The following is a 17,003-nucleotide window of genomic DNA, read 5'->3' as shown; positions in this document are numbered from 1 at the left end:
GAAAATATTACCCCTTTGCAAATGAAGAAGCAGGCCAGCTGGCTCCAAAATTCATGTCTGCCTTAGAGGAAAGCCTCGCAGGGGGCCCGGTACTGGAGAACTCAACAGGCAAGTACTCCATCATTCATTCATTCAGTAAGGGCATTCTGGAGCCCGACCTGGGTGGCAGCAATAATGACACACACAGCCAACCACGGGGAGCATTTTCCCAGCCTGCTAAAGCTCCGCCTCCCTGTAGGCTGCCCTCCGCAGGCCTCTGCCATTTAGGCTCAGGCCTCAGGACAAAGCTGGACGGAGCAGAGCTGCACCTGGGGGCCCCCAGCCCAGCTGCTGTTTGACTTTTGCTAGGCAACTCAGCGAGGCAGAGAAAAGGCCTCACGGTGAGCTAACGGGCCACACTGCAAAGACCATCGGGAGGTCTGGCTTAATGATACTAATAAGAAGAGCAATACCTAGCCCAGTCTGTGCCAGGTACATTGTGAGGCACTTTAGATACCTCATCTCAATCCCCTCTGCCATCCTGTGAGATGAGGGCATTTATTTTCCAGGTCACACAGCCAGTGAGGAGTGGCTCAAAGCCTCATCTTCCTGCCTCCAGAGCCCACCTGTTACTGGCAGCTGCTCTGTCCCTGACATGCTGATCACTTTGAGCAAATCCCTCCACTCCCTGGGCCTCAGTTTCCCCACATGCAAATCACTGGAGCAGAGCTTGCTGAGATCTCTTCCAACTCTAACAGTCAAGGGTCCTAGCCTGGGAGATGAAATTGGCAGGGTCGTCCACAGGTGGCCACTAGGACCCAGGAAAGACCACCTCCCAGGAGAAGGGGACACAGAGCCCAGCAAGGCAGGGCCTCTGCTCAGCAGAAGGGGAAGCCTCCAGATGGGATCAGCCCTGCTGGACAGCGTCTCGCTGGCAGCCAAATTTCTCACTGACGCCAAAGTTAAATCGCCTCCGTGACCTCCCCGCAGCAAGCTGCTCGCTGTAAGGGACTCCTGCGCTAATGAGCTCAGAACGTCAAATTCCATCAGCCAGGCAGCACAGACAACGATGTGATGAAATGTCCCAATCCAGGAGGAGATGTGGTTCTCTTGCTTTTTTCTGTTTTTTGTAGTAACATTCGTCACTGCTACACATGAAAATAAGAACCAGATGGAATCCCTGAGATGAGCAGAGGGTCTTCCCATCCCCAGGCAACAGGACAAAGCCCAAGGTAGGCACCTAGGGTCACTGTGGGTAGGGAGGGACTGGCTATCAGCAGAGCAGCCTCCAAGCAGGGCCACAAGACAGTAAATACCTGCGTCTTACCTGTCTCCTCTCTGCTGGGCTTTAGGAGGCCACAGAGCAGGTAATGAGCTAAGGTTTCCCCAACTCATCCAAACTCCAGCCTAGCCATGGACACACATCACTTGCCTTCCCCCCAGGAGCCTCTGTCTAGCCCCTGAGCACTTGGCCAGGGCCACTCACCAAAAACACACTCCTGTGAGGCCTGTCTGCAAGCACAGGACACTGAACAGGGCACACAGGAGTGGGAGCAGGCCAGGACCAGAGCTGGACCTCACCTCCTCCAGGAAGCCTTCCCTGACCACCATAGACTTCTTCAAAGTCACCCTACAAGACCAATCCACATGACTTCCCACTTACCACCAACTTGCCTTGCTCACTAAATAGGTCATGTGTGGCTTGCTTAGATCCTCACCCAGACTGTCAGCAGCTCCAGGGGACAAGAAGCACTCATAGTTGCCCTGAGGACCCCCTTGTTCCCTAGCATAGTGCCTGGTTTATTGAGGCTGCTCTATAGATGTGCTTGGAAAGAATGTAGGTACAGCATCATTTTGATATGCATCAGGCATTAAGACAGCTTTGATATGCTCATCTCCCAGCTACCTACTATGTGCAGTGCCCTGGGCAAAGTATTTTACCTGCATTAACACACTGTCAGGTGCTATTGTCCCCACTTTCTAGGTGGGGAACAGAGAGCCATGACTTGCTCAAAGAAAGATAAAGCACATGTTTGTACCCAGGCCTGCACCCCCAAAGCCATGTCTATCATCATTCCCTGTAAAACTGGGGGCAGGTCACACCTCTGAGGCACCTGTGTTGAGAACTGCCCCTCTCTGTTCTGATCCTGGAGGGCAAAGGAAAAGGTGGAGGGGAGGACTGGTCAACACTCCCTGTCCAAGCTGCAGGTTTGCCATGCAGCTCTGCTGGTCCCCAGCACCAAGGGTGCCCGCTGACTCAGCTCCCATCCATCCTGGGCAAGCTGAAGCCCCGCAGGCCAGGAGAGGCCATCCCAGCTCAGGCTCAGCTAGGAGCTAGTGGCCTCTTTCTCATTCCACAACATACATCCTAAAGGCCCAGGCAGAATCTCCCTGGGCGTCTGTTGGCTCATCTACCAAGTGGGGAGAGCCCCGTGCACTCAGAGGGCCGGTGAACAAAGAATTAGAAAGAGGGCTATTCTTAGCTTAGGCATCTGTAGAGGTTGGGATGGGGTCTAATCTGGGTCCTTCCCACCCTCCCTTCTTCCTGACAAAGTGGTGTTTCCCTAAGTCAGTTCTACCCTGGAATAGCAGCAGCACCAGGCAGCCAACCCCAGAACAACAGGCCAATGGAGTGGCGAGCAGGGTGCAGGCACTGGTCAGGGAGGGAGGAAGGGGATCAGCTCCTAGAAGACAGTGTAGCCGAGCCTCCTGGCCCAACAAAGCTCTAAGCCCTGGCCTGGACCTTTTCCTTGATAGTCTCCCCTTTCCCCCAGCCCCTGATCTGAAAGTATTCCAGATGAACTGCTTGTCTCCAAGCCAGAAAGCTCCCCACAGTCTTCAGTCCAATTCATCTCAGAACTGGGGACCTCAAGCATACAGTCGCCAGGCTTCCTGTATAACAGAACCTATCTTATGTTTGTTGAGTGTGTCCTGCAACCTGTATGGGCTGGCAGGACTTCCTAAATGTCCAGTATCCAGCTTTTACTGATAAATTACAAAAATTCAGCCCCTTTAGAGCTCTTTTTCTTATTTATCTGGACATCCTGTATTTTTTATTTGCTGAATATGGCAACTATTTGGCTACTATAATGGCTACTCCCACAAGCCAGGTGTTCTGAGACCAACCACACCACACCTTGCAAGGGGGCATGGGGTGTGGTTTCTACACAGACCATGTAAGCAGCTGTGTGTGTGTGTGTGTGTGTGTGTGCATGTGTGCACCCCAAGCCCACTGGGAGTGTGTCCTGTGGGTGGGCAGCTGCAAGCCTGTTCAGGGCATGGAAATATGCCATCTCCAGCCAATGGTAAAAGTGTGCTGTGTAGGGGAACACTCACCAGGGGTCTGGGTGAGTTATGCTAAGAGGAAAGATTTTCCAATCACCTTTCCCATTGGGGTCATTCCTTAAAGCTTAGGGTCCCTCCTGCCAAGCCTGCCTCTGGGGGCGGGACAGAGGTGGGCATTCTCCACATGATGTTCCGTGAACATCACAGACCTATCAGGCTGAGAAGGGACTCTGTTTCAACTCCTTCACTACCCAGGTGGGAAAACTGAAGTCCAGGGACTTGCCCAAAGTCACACAGGCTTCAGAGAAAGAATGCAGGGAACTGGAATCAGGGTCTCCTGGCTCTAGCCCAGGACTCAGCCCACTGCAGAAACTGACTATTTCTAACAGCAGAGCACAGTCAAGAGAAAGCAGAACTCTTGAAAAATCAATTCACAGAATGTGATTTCCCCAAATCACAGAAATAATTATAATAGTAACTTGTATTTATTGAGCTCTTACTGAATGCTAGGCTTGTATAATAAAACTTGTGTAAGTTTTATTACTGCCCTTATTAATGGATGAAGAAACTGAAGCTGTGAATCTTGTCCAGGTCACACTGCTGCTCAACGAGTGGCCACTTTAACCACACGTGCACTTTGAGCCAGGATAGGAAGCTGGTATCCTTATGCGAAATAAACTAGGTTCTCTAGCCAGTTCTGCCTGAATGGTCAGCCTGAGGGGCCATTCAGATGGGTCATAATTGAATCACCAGGATCTGAACCCTCTCTCTCCAAGCCAAGGGCAGCTATGTCTCCTAGCCACTTGTGCAAGTCATTAATTTCTGCTAAGATTTTTAAACCCACTTCTTGAAAAAGAGATTTTTCAAGGCTGATGCCCTGGACGGGGGGCTAGAAGTGATCATGTTTCTGCCTTGTAAACCCTGCCTTTCAATTCACCCCTTGAGAGAAGACACTTTCTCCTCTCTCCTCCTGCATGACCCTTACCTATGCTTGCCCCACTCTGCCCCCCTGTCATCCCACCATCCTCAGCTCAGTCCCGCCACTTAATGCAGGAGCCATTTGTTCCCAAGCCCCCGACACCACACAGGTGTACTGTGCACTCACGTGCTTTCAGGAGAGTAAGTAGTTTTTTGGTGGGCAGCCAGTTAAGGGGACAGGATCAGGGCATAGAGTGGTACTGGCCCCCTCCCCAGGGGACTGCCTCTGGGCATGTTATCGGGTGCTCTTGAAACCTAACACCCAGCCTGGTGGGGCCGCCAGGTGTGCCCCAAGACAAGGCTGTTTTTCCTGTCCTGGCAGAGGCCTCCCCTGTGGGGAGGGAGGCCAGGGGCTCTGCTTCCTGTGATCACGGAGGCCTGGGCTGCCCTGCCAGGTGCGACCTCACCTCCGAGGACCCTCTGGTTAGATCTGCTCACTCTCTCCGCTCCGTTCTTCTGAAAACCTGAATCTGACTGCCTGACCTTGCTCCCTACCCTCCAGTTTTTTCTTCATCACTCCTCATCTACCTCCCAACATAGCTGGGTCAGGCAGGGGTAGCTTCCTCCCCTCCTCTCCACCCTTCCTGCTATCCTGCTCCCCAAAGCCCCTCTGACTGCAGCCGCCCTCGGAGCTCGCCCTCCTCCCCGGGCTGAGCCTGTCACTTGCTGGTGTAGCATGCAGATGGGCTTATTATTCAAGGCCAGACAGCACCTCAGCTCACATCCCTGCTCTGTCACACACTGGCTGTGTGACTTTGGGCAGAACTCTGAACCACTCCGAGCCCTCTGTCCTCATCCATAAAACAGGGGCATGAGAGTCTCAGCTCTGAGGTTATTGTTGAGAGAATGGGATGAGATAATGCACATAAAGTTTCGAGCCCAGCACAGAGCGAGTTCAATAACCATCACTGCTAGCACAGAAACCACAGTAGGACCTGATGACCTGACCACACTCTGCCTTCCTCTGGTCTTGACTCTTAATGTATGGCTTCATCTGTATTGATTTTTTTACTGTTCTAGTTTTGCACTGTAATTTGTTTATATTCATATGTATCATAAATCGAGTTTCGTTCTATTCCCTGTGGGCCACCTCAAACAGCTTTGTAATGAAACTGGAAGGACAAGACACATACTGAGATGCACAGAAACTAGCAGACGCAATGGGGAAGGAGAGACAGAAAAAGTCTGGGGTTGAGAGACAGAACAGGGAGGACGCAGCAGCGGGAGGGCCAGAGGAGGACGCACAGAGTGGCTCCAGCCAGAGCCAGGCACAGAGGAGCCCCTGAGGGTGAGGAGCAGCCCTGCTTCCGCATGCCTTTGAGCCCATTGGAGAGACTGCATTGACCTGCTGAGAGAGAGGTAACTGTTTGGACAGCAGGATGCGGAGGCTATGGCAGGCTCTGCATGGGGAGAGGCCCTAGCAGGCTGGCTGAGGACTTCAGGTAGACTTCCTGGAGGTGGAGGACCTGGAGCCTGCCCTAAAAGGCCTAGGAAGGTGTGACAAGAGAGTAAGGGGGCAGTGAGAGGCATGTGAGCAAAGTTTGAGACCAGGAACGTAAAGGAAGCCCCAGCAGTAAAGCTCCTCATGCTTGACCCATCTCCCCAACACACATGCGTGCACACATTTATACACCCATATACACATACACTTCTGCACACACATGCCCTAGTACATGCCCATACCCACATACACACGCACACTCATACACATGTACACATCCACACACACACCCATACACTCATGCTCATGGCTCTCTGCAGGGGCCTGTCCCCTACCCTTAGCATCCACAGCGTCATCTACACACACCCCTGACAAAGCTCCTGGCCCTTTACCTCTCTGTAGCCCCATGAACCCCCTCAGGCCAGGCCTGTATGAGCCACCACTTGAACTTGGCTTGCACCAGACACTGCCTTGAGGGCTCAGAACACAACACAGAAGAAAGTGAAAGGTGGCCTATTTGGGGTGGCAATGGAGAGGGACGGCTCAGCGTGTCACCAGGACATCCTGACTCGAGAATCTAGAGACTCCAAGCCAACGCCACAACTGTGCCATCCTCACCCACTCAGGGCCTGCACCTGTCCTGCCCTGCTGGGACCCCTGGCTGGGGCACATGGACGGGCTGCCAATCTGTCTCCCATGGTCAGCCCTCTAGGGCTAGCAGGCCCCCGAGGCCCCCGGGAGCCCCCAGGCCAGCCTGGCCCCACCACAGCCCAGAGATATCCATTTCTCCCTCCAGCTTTTCAGCACAGGTAACAACAGTGCTCTTGAGGAAACTTGAGAGGTTGGCTCCCTTGAAATGGAGAAGGAGGTCAAGAGACATATTTCCTAACTTACAGAAAGAACTATTTGGGATAATTAATCAACACATCACCAACACCAAGGAATTGTTTTATATGAGAAGATATATAATTAAGGAAACAATGGCAGGCTTACTCTATTTTGTTGCAAAGAATGTTAATTGTGTTTAGCACCCTGACACATCCAGAGGTTCACGCCAGTATTTAGAAATCAAACAGAAATTGGCCGTGAGGTACCTCTCTGCCTAGGCTGAGAACGGGGAGAGTCGTGGAAGCAAACTGGGCCTCCAATAGGTCTTCGAATCAGCTTTTTGGCCTGTGATGGCTACAGCAGTAAGGAAAGCCATTTGCAATTGCTAAATTGCACTCACTATTGCTAATTACACCTTTGGATCAGCCCCTAATTTGCTTAGGGTGCAACTGAGCTGCCGTGGGTGTAATTACTTGCCAGGGACTCTACTTAACAATGTAGCCACAGCTGGAGGAAATTGGGAGCCATGCTCAGCTCCGACAGGAGAGGCCGAGGCCCCATAGCTGTGGTTTCCAGGGCCCCGGCCTCCAGCCGGCCAGACGGAGGAAGGCAGTCCTGACCCGGCTGCTCCCTGGAAGCAACCTGGGTGCTAGGAATCTCAGAAAGGTCCATCTGGAAGGGTCAGAGAGCAGGGAGGAGAGCCCTCCCAGTGGGTCCCTCTCCAGCTGCCCCTCCAAGGACGTGGCTCTGAAGTGTGACCGTAACTCTCCCCAGGGGCTGCCTCAGCTGTCCTAGGGGCTCCTGCTAGAGCTGGGTCCCCAGGGGTGCTGCATGTGGGACACAGCAGGGGAAGCAGTGGATAAAGGTTTGGGTACCCAAGGGGGACAGGTGCATGAGCACAGGCACTAAGGCCCCAGAAAAGTGAGCCAAGCCCCTCTCCTGAGACCCCTCAAACCCTGCTAATGTCTGCAGTGTGGCCAGATAGGCAACACCACAATCTGAGGTCCTCTACAAGGGAAGGGGGAAACACCCACATTTCTCCAAAAAACCTTCTTGGAAGAAAATCCTCTAAATGGGAGGTGTACCCCAGCAGCTGGACCCACTCTTCAGTCCCAGACAGCTGCCTCTTCCCTCACACCCTTGAGGAGCTCACACTCCAGTGGCGTAGCTGTAGGCCCATGTCTACTCATAAATCGGTGTATCCCCTCATGGCGAGTAGAATTATTAAGGAATCACAGTATTGTGGTTAAACTTCTATAAGAATCCTATTAAAGATTCATACATATACATCCTAAAATTATTACTACAGAGAAGATATAGTGTCTGGAATTTGCTTCAAAATAGTGATGCAATGGGGAGTGCCTGAGAAAAATAGACGGAACAAAATTGACCTTGAGATGATAATTTGTATTAGTTTTCTTGGGCTGCCGTAACAACTACCACAGACCAGGTGCCTTAAAAAACAGAAATTTATTTTCTCACAGTTCTAAAGGCTAGAATCCAAGATCAAGGTGTCAGTCAGCAGGTGGTCCCTTCTGAGGCTTCTCTCCTTGGCCGTCTTCTCTCTGTGTCTCCTCGTGTCCTCTTTCTTCTGTGCGTGTCTGTGTCCAAATTTCCTCTTTTATAAGGACACCAGTTATAATGGGTTAGGGCCCACCCTAAGGACCTCAATTTACCTTGATAACTTCTGAAAAGACCTTATCTCCAAATAAGGCCACATGCTGAGGTACTGGGATGGAGGACTTCAAAATATGGGTTTGTTGGGGGACAGAGACAATACACTTCCACCCAAACTTAATTGTTAAAGATGAGGGGTGTATGCCTTACACTATCCCCTCCACTGTCATTTAAGTTTACATCTTTTCATAATTATGGGAAAGAGAGAGCAGACAGGGAGGCAATGCTTCAAACAATTGTCATGTCACCATGTGAAATCCAGGGAGATGGGATTTATTCTCCAGAACTTTAAAAAAATCCTAAAACTCAGAGCTGTTGCAGAAGAGACAAGGCAACTTTGGGAGGAAGTGAGTCTCCCAACTCAGAAGCATCCAAGCCCCAACAGTATGATCACCAGAAGGGCCTTCTGCAGGATTCCTTCTGTAGGAGGAAGGTGGGCCGATGCACTGCTAGGACTTTGTCTGACTTCCGGTTTTAAAAAACAAAACAGAACTGTGCCTCTTGAACTGCACCCACAGAAGTACGGTGGCTGAACAGCGATGACAGTCCTGATCCACTTAGACCTGAAGACACCTGCCTGGGTCCTGGTGTGCATTCAGGGAACCTCATCATGAAGGGGCCATTAAGTGTTCAAGAACTACAGCATTACAGCTGTGGGGTGGGGGGCATGGGGGTATTGGGAGGAAGCAGCCAGGTGCTGAAGGAGCCGAAACCATTCCATGGCATTCAAAAAAGTCTGTGGAATCTTCTCTTACCAGTTCTTTTGCATCCTCCTGGAAGGATTGTAAGCAACTTCAAATAAATATACACACACACCTGTTATGGATTTCTTTTACACTAATGATTTTACATACATACTTTTTGCTTTTATCAAAGAACATTTACATATCTTACAGATCCTCCCATTTTACAACATGAATTATGCCTCATTCTTTTTAATGCTGCATAACAGCTGATTCTGGGGTAAAGTATTTTGCCAATCCCCTTCCCATGGGATGTTTAGATTGCTTCAAATATTTCCCTATAGCCAACAATACCTAATCATTAATCTCATACATACGTCACTTCATATGTGAATGCGCATTTCTGTTTAAAAAATCCCTACAAAGTTAAAGAGAGGAGGAAACGAAGAGAGGAGGGAAAGGGAAGGAAAGAGAGGAGGGAAAGGGAAGGAAGGAAGGAAGGAAGGAAGGAAGGAAGGAAGGAAGGAAGGAAGGAAGGAAGGAAGGAAGGAAGGGAGGGAGGGAGGGAGGGAGGGAGGGAGGGAGGGAGGGAGGGAAGAGATGCCTAGAGAATGGGGCTGGGCTCAGGGAGGGTGGCTCCTTACCCTTCCTGGAGATAAATATGGGAACATGGGTGAAAACCACCATCAGACAGGAAGCAAAATAGGCACTGGGTGGGGCTTTGTTCCTATCTCTTTATGGTGACCCCACCACACCCCAGCCTGGTCCCTTTCATTGGTAGAGGAGAGCAAGTCAGGGGCCTGGGAAAGAGAAGAAAGGGGCCCTCTTCCTCCCCAGCTGCCCTCCATCACCCCATTTGTCAGCACTGTGAAGAGAAGCCCATGTGGGCAGTGGCAGAAGGGCAGGGACAGGGACCTGACCTATTGTGGACGGAGGGCACAGACTGATGCAATGCTTGTAAAGTGCTGACACACCCTAGGTGTTTGTGGCAGAAGCTATGACTACTCCCCCCACCACCAGTTGGCCTAGATTCTGTCTCAGGGGCCAGAATTGGGGATGGAGCTTCTGAGACAAGCCCCAGGCCCAAATGCAGACTCCCAGAAGTTCATGGCCCTGCCTGTTCCCTTCCATGGGGCCGGGAGTCAAGTGACTCCTCTGGGCTGTTCTTCCTGGAGTCTGCACTGTACTTGCTCAGATGAAACTTGTTCAGACAGCTGATGGGCAAGGAGCAGCTCAGGAGCTATGGCTTCAGTCCACACACACCTATTAAGGGCACACACTGGTCTAACCACTCCTCTTCCTCCACCCTCCTGAGGCTGACAGGTGGTTCTGGCCTGTGGCATATTCTAAATAAAATCTCCTTTTCCGCTGGGAAAATACCAGAGGGGGGTGGGGGAGGAGGAGCAGGTCATGTGGGTGGCAGGGGGTGTGGGTAGAGAAGAATGGCCTTAACATGCTCTGTCTTTCCACAAACTTCAGCACTGACTTCCCCCACCGCCACCACCAGGGTCTCTGCAGCTGAATAAGTCCCCTCTGTGCTGCCTCTAGATGACAAGTAAGGAAAGTGACATGTGAATCAACGCAGCATCATTTACTTAATGAAGCAGCAGCCTTCCACTTAAAATGATCTAAGGTATTAGACACACTTCTGCTTTTCATGGCCACAAAAGCGAAGTTAGTTATTTAGGATGTGGGACAAGGAGAGCAGGGAGGGAGAGGGCAGATGCTCCCTTCCTGAAGCACACCAAAGTGAGCCCTGTGAGGCTGCGGGAGCCAGGGCAGGAGAGCCAGCTGCACCCCCAACCCCTTACACAGCTCCCCCAAACTCCCTGGGTCACGTCTTCCCTGTGTAGTCACACCTGCGCTCACCCACACACACATGCAGGCTTTCACCCACAAACACAGACAGATGTTCCCAGACATTCATGTGCACACACACCCTCCCTCACCAGTTACTCAGCCTCACACACCAGTGCAGGTTTCCCAGTGGTTACCCCCTTTCCGTGGTGTTCAGGAACTTTGTGTTGGTAGATAGCAGAGACTGTTGCATCCCAAACCTCCAACTGGGAAGGGGAGAGGGGACAGTCCCCAGCTAAGAATACACCAGTAACGGAAGGAGTGTTCAGAACAAAGCTGATTCTCCATACCAAAGGCATCTTCAATAATATCACCCCCAACCCACAGACTCCCCACCAAAGCTCAAGTATAGTGTGGAATACAGATTGCACACTGTAAAGGAGGTCTGGGTGCAGGGAATGCTTGCTGACATCCAGCTCACATTCCACTGCCCAAGCCAGAGGGCATCCATCCACCGGAAGAAGGGATGCCTTTTCCTAGGCTTTGCACACACAGTATGGGCTACAGCAGCCACTGCCCCTCAAAGCCAGGTGCACACTTGCCTATGCATGTATGTGGTCCACATCCTTGAAGTCCCAGGGTGTGCAAGCACGTTCAGGTACAGCCACTTGTGCATCTGCAGCCACCATCAGGCAAGGTACTTGGCCAGACTCAGACACAAAACTCTCTTCTTCACCATGCTAGATTCTTCGGCTTGACCGTGGTCTGGGCTACTGCTGATGCTCTCAGTCCCCATCCCAGACCTGGCACCCCACACGCAGGACCTCAGAAGAACCTGGGCCCATTAAAGAATGGCATCCAATGATCAGTCAGGTCCCCCAAAATCGACTCTTCTTGTCCTCTCTTCCCTGGCACCAGGATGAGGCCAGTACTTGCACAGTCCCAGCTGAGGGGAGAGGCTGGACGCTGTGGGACCTCTCAGACGCCAAGAACATGGCCTGCCCACCTCTTGTGTCTGCAGTAGGTGTCTAGGGGGAAAGGGAAAGGGAAAGGACACTTCTTTCCCGGGAGTCCTGGCTCCCATCTCCAAGGACCTTGCTGCCTCTTGGAGCCAAATAGGGGAGACACAATGTCCAGATCTACAATTTCTAAATAAACCAGCCCCTTCGACAAGACTGCAGCCCCATGGGCACTTTTCCTTGCCCAGGGAACACAGGGGAAAGGACGCCAGACAGGCCTTGGGACACCTAACTTTAATGACCTCTCTGTCTGGTGACTCTGACTTCCTACCTCCCACCCTCCTGCTTACAAGAGAGAGGCTCTCCCGCCTAAAGAATCTTCATGGAGACCCAAGAGCCCCCATCTCTGTCCAGCCCCGTCCCAGGAAGAAAGGCCAGGGAAATGGGGAGGGCAATGTCCCGGCTGACACCCTCCTCCTGCCCCCACCTTTCAACCCAGACAGGACAGGGTCCATGCCTAGGGGTACATGCCAACCTGTGCACGGGGGTGGGGGGAGCCAGTCCCAGGCGCCTCCCTACACAAGGAAGGCTCCATGCCAGCTCCTCCGGTTTGGGGGGAGGGGGAGGAGCACCCACGTTCTCTGGGGAGCAGAGCAAGCCCCGCAAAGTGACCCCGTTTCTGAATGAAATTGAGCTGCCATTTTCATCTTCTTCCCAAATGTCAGCCGCGTTAGATCAGATTAGGAGCTAATCTCTTGCCAAAATTCATTTCTGAACAAGAGAGGTGGCTGTGGGCGGGGTGGAGGTTTGTTGTTTGTTTCAGTGTTCCCCCCACGCACTCTTTCCCTACCTGGCACCGGGGTGGGAGTGGAGGCAAAAGTTGAAATAGACCGCACCGAGGTGGGGAGGGGTCTAGGGTATGCACAGGGTGCAGCAGGACGCCGGCGGCGGGGCTCTGCGCTCCGCAGTAGAGCCCAATGGCGCGCTTCTCTGAACGCTGGGGTCGCTCAGAGTCCCAGGGGCGGAGATGAAATGGACCCACGACGAGAGTTGGCAGGACGCGAGGGAACGGCGCTGCCAGGACCTCCACGCCTGCATCACGTCCTCCCTACGAGGTTTAGGTCCCTCCGCAAACCCCGCCTACCCCTGCCACAAACCCCCAGCCCCCCGCCCTGCGGGCCAGGGTGGTAAAGGGAAAGCAAAGGCAATTGCGACCTACAAAGAGAAGAGGAAAGGGGGAAATAAAGGCCCAAATGAACTGGTCAGAACCTTGCGGGAGGCTTTATCTGACAAGTGACCAGAGCACAACCGCCGGCCTGAATGCATAATTACCCCCAAGTGAAAATTCCCCATCTAATTTGATATTTGGTTCTTTGCAGAAGCTATAGCCTTCGTAAATAATATACAAAGTAAGAAACCTAATCCCGCCTGCTAGAATGTTTAATTCATCATTATGCGAGCTAATTGGAAGGTGATTATATGGTAATTGCTCATTAGTGGTGTATATTTATCGCTGTACCTTATGTCAAGGCCATGGGAATTGTGTAGAGTCTGTTCTCTCATTTCAAGGATCAGTTTCAGAAGCAGGAGCGAAGCAGGCAAGATCAAGTTCTTCCTGACGTCAGGGTCCAGCCGAGGGCTATGGAGACCCGCTCTATATATAGGGGCCTGGAGCGGGCTGGGGTAGGGCGGCCTGGGGCCGGGCTGAGGCGGGGAGCTGGGAGGTACCACGCACTGCCAGGCAAAGCCGGCCCTTCCTGGGAAAAGAGACAAGAAGCGTGGGGCTGGGGGCCCTGGACCATTTTCCAAATGCGACCGCATCCCCATTTCAGGCACCTCCCGGGCTCTTCGGGTGCGTCTCGGCCTCTGGGCTTATGCTAGGAGCGGAGCCCTTGGCCCTGCGCTGTCTCTTGGATTCCTCCGGCGTTGTGCGGAGGGGCAGTAGGTTTGGGGTAGAGTAGGGGGCAGAGAGACTTGATTTGAACCCTGGGAGACAGGGAGCGGTGACTTTTGATTTGGAGAGAGTGGTAGAATTTGGAGTGATGGAGAGCTGGGCTTCCTCCCCTATCGGATCCCAGAAGAATCAGGCAATCCCCACCTCCCCTGCCTAGCCAGTAAATTCTCTCAATACCCCCACCCTGCGAAGCGGGGTGCTGGCCAGACGAGAGTGCCCTGTTGCTTTCTAGAGAGGAGGACCCAGAATTTCTTTAGGGTAGGCGGTGAGACCCGGATGAATGAACTCGAAGCACGACGAAAGGCGGGACGTGAGCTGGGAACTTGGGAGAAGCGGGAAGGCCGGTCTGACGTCCTGGGGGTGCGGAGGAAAGATGCGGGCTCGGTCTGCAGGTGGAGATGGGGACAGGGACGGGACCGTGGGGCTAGACAGCTGCGAGGATGCGGCTCAGATGTGGGACCAACTTCCCGCCGAGGATCCTCGCACGTGGGCGTGATCTTTGGCGCGCTCTGGCGCCCCCCTCGGAGGAGTGCGACGCGCTTTTGCCCTACCCGGACCCCAGCCCAGGAAGCCCGGGCACCCCTACTTGCAGTCCAGGGCCCTCCCAAGTTCCTCCCGATCCCCGCCCGGCAACTGGCACTAATGAACAAAAGGCCAATTAGACACTGGGGCGCGGCTGATGAATGGACCTTTCGCTTTCAAGCGTGGCACCCTCTCGGGTTTCCTGGCTTACAGGGTCGAGCAGGGAGAAGCCGCCTCCCCGAGCGGGGTCATCACTAGGGTCAGTGGGTTCTCAAAACTCCCACTTCCCCCTCGCTGCGGGGCACGGTGGGGGGAAACGAATCCCGGGGCCGAGGTAGGTGCGCTGGAGCGGAGCTGCAGCCCAGGCGCGCCAGCGGCCCCGCGGCTCTGACTCGGGGCCCCGCAGCCGAATGCTGTAGCCCCTTTCCTCTCCCTGCCGGCCCGCCGCTGCTCCCGCTGAGCAGCACCCAGGTACATCCAAAGCAGATTGCTGGAATAATAAAGGCCGAGCTAGAAAAATGCGCGGTTACAAAAAACGGCTGTTGTTTGCCAAACTCCATTCGGAGCTAGTAGTGCGCTGCGGAAACAATACCCGAGCCCAAGCTTTCTTACTAGACACACACACGCCTTGGTGCCGGACTCCACCACACGGACCCCCATCCCAGAGACGGAGAAATGTTCCCGCGGGTCACAGCACACTGAGGCCATGCCCACCCTCTGAAAGCCACAACTACAGCAGGACTCCCAGATACATATGGCACCACCAGACCCTGGCACACAAATCCTGTACACAGCTGCATGTCTACACTTTTGTAGGCACTCTGATGGCGGCCGCACAACAGCAACTTCTTGCCTGAACTGAAAACAATCTAGATGCACAAGGAAAGCTGGACACCTTGACACACCACAGTGCACACAGGTGGCACTGGCCTCTCCAGCCTCTAACTCATGCAATTAGCATCCACATGTCCTGACTTAAGTCTTGGCTCGGACCCGCAATTAAATATCCACACAAACACAACTATTTCATAGACCTAACTCATTCCCTCAACCTATACGCACAACCACAGACTCACTCTAACTGCATCCACACCCATATTCCGACTTTAAACTGCCCACATGATGGTAGCCCAGCCCTGATCCTCCCTCCGCGGAGCCCGGACCTGCCGAGCCGCCAAAGTCCCTCCCTGATCGGCCTGCGCGTTCCAGACTTTGTTTCCTGCGACTCGAGGCGGAGACGGGGAGGAGCCGAGGTTTCCAGAGCCGCGCGCAGGCCTGAGTCCCCTTTCTGCCCGGCCCGCTTGGCGTGACTCTCTGCCTGCCACAATCCGCCCCTAGCACAAAAGTGGCCCGGCAGGTTCCTGGCCTCAGCCAAAGCTCCCTCTCCCGCTCGGCTTGGCTGCCAGAAGCAGAGCCGAGGGAGCCGAGGGCACCGGACACCCAGCCCGAGAGGCAAAAAGAGCTCACTGTCCGGAGGTCCAACGCTTCTGCCACCCCAGGGGTTCCTGATGCTCGGGAAAAACCACTTCACCCACTTCCCGCCCCGCGCCTGCCTACGAGGCCCTCTGCGGAGCGGATGAACCAAATCCCAAGGGAGAAACGAAACGCGCCCGGAGCCCACGGGTACCTCGCAGGAAGGAGAACGTAGCCAAGGCACACATGCATTGTAGAGTCCGTTTGACTTTCTCGGGGAAACTCAAACTGAGAACCCATGCCTCTCTTCTCCCCAAATCCACTTGGCACAGGCGGACTCACAGGCAGGGCCGACAAGTAATCAACAAGGGAGCGGGATGTGGATCAACCGCGTAACCTACATCCCCATTCGGGGTAACTGGCAGCCCACAAGGGAACCTGCATGCGTTTCGCCTGGCGCAGGGAGGAACGCACAACCTGGCTCTGGATGCCCACAGAGCCCTGCCGGGGCATCCAGGCCTGGCACCCAGAGAGCACCAGGAAAACACAGATCTGAAGCACACAGCTCCCACGCACCCCCGCCCGAAGGACCCCAGACCCGCACGCGCGCGCCGGGAAGGGGAGGCAGTCTCAAGGCACACGCGCCCCGCACCCTGCCCAGCGCCCCGCGCGCAGATAGCCATCGTGGGAAGGCATCTCGCAAATATTTATATTCCTCAGCGCCATGGCAGCCCGCGTCCACATTAGACGCCCTAATCCTGCCACTTTAAATAGATGAATTAATAAAGCAAACGAGCGGCTAATAAGCTGACTGTCCTGCCTTTTTGAGGCGGGGGAAGGACTCGAAAGTGCGCCAAATTTGTTTGCAGTGGATCAAGGCGAGCCGCCTCTGCTTCACTTTCTTTATCTTAATTCCGACTTGAAAAGATATAATTATCTAGTTTGAACAGAGCTGCTATCAAATCCTTCTTTGGGCCGGGAAGGGGGGCGTTGGAGTGGATTGCGGCTCTCTGAGCCGCTCGGTGCAGCCGGAGATAGCGCGTAATGAAGATGTGGAGGCCTGAGATACAAAGGGCATTAACCTCATTAGCATGAAACCTTTTCTTCTTACCATTGTGGGACCCTTTCAGCCGCCTAATCCCCCCTATTTTCAAAGCTTGGTTTGTAATAAAGCTTTTAGGTTTTTTTTTCAAAGCTAATAGTATTCTCTGATGATTTTATTGCTGTTACACTATATAGGACGTTTTTAAAAAATCTTCATCACCCTCCCCCTTTCCTTGTACTTAAAAAAAGGTATATGATTCCTGAAGAAATAAGCCTTTTATCAAGATGGGATTTTTTTTTTTTCTGGGAAGGCCAATACAAATTTTAACAAGTCTCTGTTCTGTGTTGAAGGCATTCTGTGTTTGGGGAAGTGGGTAGAAAACAAGCTAACTCGTTTAAGAGAAAGGTCTGTCGCAAAGACTGAAGAGACTTGGGGCAGCCAT

The sequence above is a fragment of the Manis pentadactyla genome, chromosome 8, assembly GCF_030020395.1.
Source record: "Manis pentadactyla isolate mManPen7 chromosome 8, mManPen7.hap1, whole genome shotgun sequence".
In the NCBI taxonomy this organism is placed as follows: Eukaryota; Metazoa; Chordata; class Mammalia; order Pholidota; family Manidae; genus Manis; species Manis pentadactyla.
This window is presented reverse-complemented; position numbering follows the sequence as displayed.